The 8305-nt window shown below is 41.8% G+C and overlaps 1 protein-coding gene across 1 annotated transcript in view; it reads left to right on the top strand.

Annotated features, from left to right (window-relative positions):
- The first annotated feature begins 8104 nt into the window (after window positions 1-8104).
- ip6k2b (inositol hexakisphosphate kinase 2b) overlaps window positions 8105-8305 on the top strand; it is an 8524-nt gene continuing 8323 nt past the window's right edge. Inside the window, exon 1 of the mRNA XM_083563556.1 lies at window positions 8105-8305. This exon is cut by the window's right edge and continues 519 nt beyond it. The gene's annotated coding sequence lies outside the window, so the exon portion shown is untranslated.

The raw sequence follows: 8305 nt of genomic DNA, 5'->3' as shown, positions 1-8305 counted from the left end.
GTTTCCACACTTTTCATAGACACATGGAATCTGATTGGTCAAAAGGTGTTATTGCATTTTATTGTATCAAATATTAACAGCAGCACTGACAGTAGTGTAGCTATTAGGCTAATAAATAAAGTGAATGAAAGAGATATAAAGTCAAATTATCGATATTGTCATATAAGTTTCCTGGAAGGAGAAGTAAAGCTGTAGCTTTACGTTTTCTGACACGTAGAGTCTGCAGGACTGAGGTTGTTATGCTTGCATTGTTTTTTGTTCAGGTTTTTTTGCTGGTACCTTCAAGGTAAAGAAAAATGAGAATAAAAAGAGGTTGGTGAACCAAACAACAGCTTATATCTGCTATTAGTCGTGCTCACTTTTATTTTATCGAGGTTCCACAAAAAAGACGTATCTATAATCGCATAAAATTTATGAATTTCTATTGAATGTGTTAGCTGAGGCTGGTGCAGAGAACATATGCACGTGGAGCTCGTTTCACAGGAAGAAACACGAGAACACTGTGAAATACTGAGAATTATGAAGGAATCTGAAGGCTTCACACTAAAGTTGTATGGGTGATAATAATACAGTATGTTAGGGCCTTGAGTCGGGGAGCGCTGTAAAAGTGGTTTCCAGGAATAACGCCACTGATCTTAGGTCAAGAAAAGCACAATTCCAGGAACAGCGGGAATACTTTACTTCATGTGTAAACTCGCAGAGCTTTTCTAGTTAACCTGAGTGCAAAGCAGAGACAGAGAGACTGAAGTATATTCAGATAATTAATGGTTGGAGTGGTTTGTATTTACATGTACAACTGAAATACACTCCCACTGGTAACAGGAAATGGCTGCTTGAGAAATTATATAGGCAGCTGTGCATATCTGAAGCATATCCTAGAAAAACGAGAACTTCACGTTGAAAGGTTTGTGGACTCGTTCGTTGTCATCACACTTTAGCATGTGATTTTGATCTGCGTGCTTTTAGGTAAACAGACTTTGGAACGGAACGATTCGACACGTTCTACTGATTTTGAGACAAACACAAGACTGTGAGAACAAGGTCCTACCGTAAACAGAGGTGCTTTGTTGGGGTGTGTGTGTGTATGTGTGCTTCTGGATAAAGGGTTTCCCAGATGATATCACTTTTTTCCTCATTTCCAAATATGACATCTGTTTTCTATTTTTCGATCTCTTTCATGCAGGTCCCGTTAAATGGTAGATTGTGATCATGAGAGAAATACAAGGTCAGCGTCAGAGGTGGAAAAAGGGATAAATTATTCTACTTAAGTGGAAATATACTGTTACTACAATGAAATCTTATGACAAAAAAAAAAACAAGGAGATATAAATCTCAAACTAGTTTGGAGTAATTGAATGAACGCCTTTGAGAAAAAGAAAAATCGAATGTATGTTATGCACGTTCTAGCAAAACAATAAAATAAAATCCTGTTATTATGATGATAAGAGAAATCGCAAAAGCAGATTCAGAATTCGGACGCATTGGTCGATTGCTGGATCCTCATCATTGGTGTCAGTCTTGTCTCCATCTTTCTTTCTTGTGAGTTTAACTCATTTTTTCTCATTAATTAATCAATCAATCAATCAATTATTCAATCAATCAATCAGTGTGGTAAATTCCAGGGCAATTTCAAATGTAAACTTTAAAAAGGTAGAAGAACACAAAAAAACTACTCAATTACAGTAACACAAGTAAATGGAATTTGTTACTTTCCATCTGTCAGCATGATGCATTTGGTCAAATCCAAATTCAGATTTGTCAGCATTCCAATTCATTCCTCTTCTTCTTTCGGCTGTTCTTTTCAGGGGTCTCCACAGCAGATGATCGGTCTCCATACCACTCTGTCCTCTACATCTGCCTCTTTCAAACCAATCACTTGCATGTCTTCCCTCACCACATTCATCAACCTCCTCATTGGCCTTCCTCTTTTCCTCCTGCATGGTGGCTCCATCCTCAGGATTCTTCAATAGAATGTCCTACCTGTTCCTCTAATAATGTCTCATTTCTAATCCTGTCCATCCTTGTCCACTCCTGATGAAAATCAGATTGGCAACTCTACAACCTCCAGCTGTCTTTTACTCAATGCCACTAACTATAAACCATACAACATCACAGGTCTCACCACTATCTTATAAACTTTCCATTTCACTCTTGCGGATACCCTTCTATCTCAAATCACTCCTCAATCTTCTCCACCCACTTCACACTTTTTCTTTACTTTTCTAAAACACACTCCATTACTTTGCACAGTAGACTCCTGGTATTTAAACTCAAGCGTTTCAATTTATACCAAAGATGTCATTAGAGTAGAGGTCAGATCTCTATAGCAAGCTAATCAAGATCTTCCACTCCAACACAATTAAAGCATATCTTCATGGAGCTGGCTTTGTTCACATGGGTATGGTCATGCTGGAACAGGTTTGGGTCTCCTACTTCAAGTGAAGGGAAAGTGCAATGCTTGCACATCCAGAGCTGTCCGATACAATTGTGTGCCTCCAAATTTCTGATCATTTGTGCATTTGGCTGAAGAAGTCAGGAGTTCCCTTATAGTTTACTTAGTGTGTGTGTGCAATTAAGAAGTCAGTAGCAGGAAGAATCAGGGTAGGAAAAAGTGTGTGCGCTCTGGGAGCTGGAGTCTATGGCAGCCATATTTGAAAGCTTGGGTGGTTTCTGGGTACTGGCTAAGGATCTGACACTAACATTATTAAATGTAGAAACATTCAAGAGGAGGTAAAAATGTATGGAAGATCAAATAAAATAACGTTTGTGGGACGCAGATTTGTTTTATAGCCGTTATGTAAATATATATCTTTGGAGGACATTTGCACATTACAATTTCTAGTCTATTACAATGCAACAAGGAAGTTCTTTTATTACAGTGTTTTCCAGAACAAGTACGTGGTTGTGTGTCACCACACACCACACATCACTACCACAACGCTTTAATAACAGGACTGGAATTGTGTTACACTGTATGTGGATGTATATGGACAAACAGTACCTGTGGGTACTGTGGAGGGCGTCTCCAGGAAAAACACACCAAAATAACACAATGCTAAAGGTTATCTGTGGGTCAGAAACATGCACGCTGGTCTTTTCCTCCTTCTGGTTATGTTTTAGGTTGTCCTACATGAAGATCCGTTTGTTCTAGTGAAAAGATAAAGTGTTAGCATGATTTTGAAAAAAATCATTCCGCTAGTGTAGATTAGATGGAAAGGAAAGTAGTAGTGGAGTGTAGCTACTGTGGGCAGGATGATGTTTATTTGCTATGGTAGACATATTCATAAAAATGTTGGCTTTCTGATTAGAAGGTTTTGAGTTCATATCCCAGCACCACCATGTAAAGTTACTATCATCTTCCTGTCAGACTAAAGCAGTCTGGCTGTACTCCTCTGGCTTCAGCAAGGTGTTTCCACCATTCAATGTAAAATCTACAGTGTGAAACTTCCTGTAGATCAACAGACTCAAATGCTCAAATCAAAGTGTCAACGTCACTCAGGTGCCATTTTGTCCCTTCTGATGTCTTGATATATTTTAGAATTCATACAGTCCATTGGCTTCCTATCAGGGTTCAAGTTGACTTTAAAGTTCTTATGTGTAGATAGCCACAAGACATAACCCTGTTTTCAGTCCGTTTTTTTAGTTGTTCTTCACACTCGTTTAGGGAACATAAGCAAAAGGGTTTTTCAACTTGTGCTTCTGAACTATAGAACTAATGGAATTGACCACAGTTTGAATAAACAGTTCTGCATCTAAGCACCTATTACTCAACAGAACACCTCAGCAATGATGGGACTGTAATGAATGAACATTCGGTGACACCCATATAGGGATGGGTTCTCTTTTAAGTCTGGTTCCTCTCAAGGTTTCTTCCTCATACGACATGTTTTTCCTTACCACAGTCGCCCCACCTCATTAGGTACAAACTTACTTATAGGCATTAAACTTATACACTCCAACCTTATAACCTCTTTATCTCTGTAAAGCTGCTTCGGGACAATGTCGATTGTGAAAAAAGATATACAAATAAAACTTTTGATTGAAATTCTAATCAATTGTTTAAAATGCATGCTTGCTTTTTGTAAATTGTGTGTAGACTAAAGATGTGCATATCGATCCATAGCCGACGATGCAATACATTAAAGATATAAATGAAGCAGCTACGGATGTGATATGATCTTCTTCTTCTTCTTCTTTCGGCTGCTCCCATTAGGGGTCGCCACAGCGGATCATCCGTCTCCATAACACCCTGTCCTCTATATCTGCCTCTTTTACACCAACTACCTGCATGTCTTCCCTCACCACATCCATGAACCTCCTCCTTGGCCTTCCTCTTTTCCTCCTACCTGGTGGCTCCATCTTCAGCATTTTTCTACCAATATAATTCATGTCCCTTCTCTGCACATGTCCAAACCATCTCAATCTCGCCTCCCTCACCTTGTCACCAAAACATCCTACATGTGCTGTCCCTCTAATAAACTAATTTCTAATCTTGTCCATCCTCGTCACTCCCAACGAAAACCTCAACGTCTTCAGCTCTGCTACCTCCAGCTCCACCTCCTGTCTTTTACTCAATGCCACTGTCTCTAATCCATACAACATCGCAGGTCTCACCACAATCCTATAAACTTTCCCTTTCATTCTTGCAGATACTCTTCTATCACAAATCACTCCTGTCACTCTTCTCCACCCACTCCACCCTGCCTGCACTCTTTTCTTTACTTCCCTAACACACTCTCCATTACTTTGCACTGTTGACCCCAGGTACCTGAACTCCTCCACCTTCTCCACCTCTTCTCCCTGCAACCGCATCACTCCACTGCCCTCCCTCTCATTCACACACATGTACTCTGTCTTACTCCTACTGACTTTCATTCCCCTTCTCTCCAGCGCATATCTCCACCTCTCCAGGCTCTTCTCAACCTGCTCTCTACTCTCACCACAAATCACAATATCATCTGCAAACATCATAGTCCAGGGAGACTCCTGTCTGACCTCGTCCGTCAACCTGTCTATCACCACTGCAAACAGGAAAGGGCTCAGGGCCGATCCTTGATGCAGTCCAACCTTTACCCTGAACCAGTCTGTCGTACCTACTGCACACTTTACTGCCGTCACACTGTCCTCATACATGTCCTGCACCACCCTCACATACTTCTCTGACACACCTGACTTCCTCATACAATACCACAACTCCTCTCTCGGCACCCTGTCGTACGCTTTCTCTAAATCCACAAATACACAATGCAGCTCCTTCTGTCCTTCTCTATACTTCTCCATCAACATCCTCAAAGCAAATAAGGCGTCTGTGGTGCTCTTCCTCGGCATGAAACCATACTGTTGCTCACAGATGGTCACCTCTTCTCTCAGCCTGGCTTCCACTACTCTTTCCCATAACTTCATGGTGTGACTGATCAACTTAATTCCACTGTAGTTACTGCAGGTCTGCACATCTCCCTTATGCTTAAAGATCGGTACCAGCACACTCCTTCTCCATTCCTCAGGCATCCTCTCCCCTTCCAGAATCCTGTTAAACAATCTGGTTAAAAACTCCACTGCCATCTCTCCTAAACATCTCCACGCTTCTACCGGTATGTCATCTGGCCCAACCGACTTTCCATTCTGCATCCTCTTAATCGCTGCTCTCACTTCCTCCTTACTAATCCTATCTACATCCTGCTTCACCAACTCCACATCCTCCAACCTTCTCTCTCTCTGATTTTCCTCATTTATCAGCTGCTCAAAATATTCCCTCCATCTTCTCAACACACTCTCCTCACTAGTCAACACATTTCCCTCTCCATCCTTTATTGCTCTAACTTGCAGTACATCCTTCCCAGCTCGGTCCCTCTGCTTGGCCAATCGGTATAAATCCTTTTCTCCTTCCTTAGTGTCCAACCTCTTATACAGTTCCTCATATGCCTTTCCTTGGCTTTCGCCACATCCCTTTTAACCTGCTGCCGCATCTCCTTGTACTCCTGCCTACTTTTCTCATCACTCTGTCGATCCCACTTCTGTTTTGCCAACCTCTTTCCCCTAATGCTCTTCTGCACTTCCTCATTCCACCACCACGTCTCCTTGTCTTGCTTTCTATTTCCAGATGACACACCAAGTACTTTTCTAGCTGCCTCCCTCATCACTCCTGCAGTAGTTGCCCAATCATCCGGCACCTCTTCACCACCACCAAGCCCCTGTCTGACCTCTTCCCTGAACCTCACACTACACTCTTCCTCCTTCAGTTTCCACCATCTTATTCTTCTTTCAAACCTTACTTTCCTCCTCTTCTTCTTCGCCTCCAAAACCATCCTACAGACCACCATCCGATGCTGTCTAGCTACACTGTCCCCCGCCAACACCTTACAGTCTCCAATCTCCTTCAGGTTGCATCTCCTACACAGAAGATAATCCACCTGTGTGCACCTTCCTCCACTCTTATACGTCACCCTATGATCCTCCTTCTTCTTAAAATACGTGTTCACCACTGCCATTTCCATCCTTTTAGCAAAATCTACCACCATCTGCCCTTCCACATTCCTCTCCTTAAAAACATACCTAACCATCACCTCCTCATCACCTCTGTTCCCTTCACCTACATGCCCATTAAAGTCTGCCCCAATCACCAATCGTTCTTTCCTAGGTACACCATCTACCACTTCATCTAATTCACTTCAGAATCTTTCTTTCTCCTCCATCTCACAGCCAACTTGTGGAGCATAGGCACTGATGACATTTATCATCATCCCTTCAACTTCCACCTTCACGATCATCACCCTATCAGAAACTCTCTTCACCTCCACTACACTCTTACTGTATGCTTCCTTCAGAATCACCCCTACACTATTTCTCTTCCCATCCACACCATGATAAAACAGTTTAAACCCACCTCCAATGTTCCTGGCCTTACTCCCTTTCCACTTGGTCTCCTGAACACACAACACACCTACCTTTCTCCTCTCCATCATATCAGCTATTTCTCTCCCTTTACCCGTCATAGTACCAACATTTAAAGTACCAACCCGAACCTCTACTCTCCTACACTGCTCCTTTTCCTGCCGTCTCTGTAGACGCCTTCCTCCTCTCCTTCTCCTCCTTCGGCCAACAGTAGCCCAATTTCCACCGGTACCCTGTCGGCTAACGATACCTGTGGCGGTCGTTGTTAACCCGGGCCTCGACCGATCCGGTATGAAATTCTCATTTGTGATCCGCATATTTGATTTGGCACATGTTTTACGCTGGATGCCCTTCCTAACGCAACCCTCCCCATTTACCCGGGCTTGGGACCGGCACTAAGAGTACACTGGCTTGTGCCCCCCTAATGGCTGGGTTACGGATGTGATATGATACGATTCATATATGGTGCAATGGAAACTTATGATGCTATGCTAATCAATAAGGTACAGATATTTCATAGACAACAAATTAAATATAATTAACTTAAGTGTCTTCTGACTTCTAAAACATGGTCCTTTCACAAACAGGCCTTTGTAGTGCAAAAAAGAAAAAATAAATAAATAAAACAATACAATCTTTTCTAATTCTGTCTCGTGGAAGATGCAGCTCTACCTCTGCCATGTTAATCTGTATTGTATGTGACTCTCAGGACACGCCTCGGTCTCCGTAGTGTTGTCATAAAAACAAAAAAATTGTCAAAAATGATTGTTTACTTTTTAAATAATAAAAGTATAGCGCATCTTCCAATAATGACATATAAATAATTTTTTTTATCAATTTAATATGACCAAAACGATGCATCACGCTAGAAATGCAAACTGGAATCCGATGCACAATGTTTTACTTTTAACGTTAACTTTTATGCCAAATGTAGCCGATTTAAAGATGCTTAATAAAATGATGTTTTATTAGTAGTAGTATACGTAGTATGCTGTCTGCTTTGTGTTTCTGCCTCATTAGATCGATAAGAACTGATTATTGAGTTCTCTGTAGAATTCATTAATCACAATCTCACCCATGTGACTCATATTAACTGGAAATGTTTTCAATGTTTAACAGAAGGCTCGGTTTTAGTTGTAGGTGACACCTTTTTTGTCATTTGGAGTCTTCTCCCACCTCTTTCTGTTTCCTGACTAACGGGAAGCCCCGTCATGGACAGAAACTAGCCGAGAACAGCTGTGCACTTTCTCTTTCCTTCCTTTGCTTTGTTTGTGCTTTCCTCTCACTTGGTCTCTCTGTCCCTCCTCCCATTCCTTGCCTTTTGTTTGTTCGGTTTCCTTTTCTCTTGGATCCCCCACCCGAACCTAACAACAGCTGCTTGACTCTGATTGGATGGAAGCAGAGAGGCGGGTGG

The sequence above is a fragment of the Silurus aristotelis genome, assembly GCF_946808225.1.
Source record: "Silurus aristotelis genome assembly, chromosome: 2".
Lineage (NCBI taxonomy): Eukaryota > Metazoa > Chordata > Actinopteri > Siluriformes > Siluridae > Silurus > Silurus aristotelis.
Note: the sequence above shows the minus strand (reverse complement) of the source record. Positions and strands in the feature narration are given on the sequence as shown.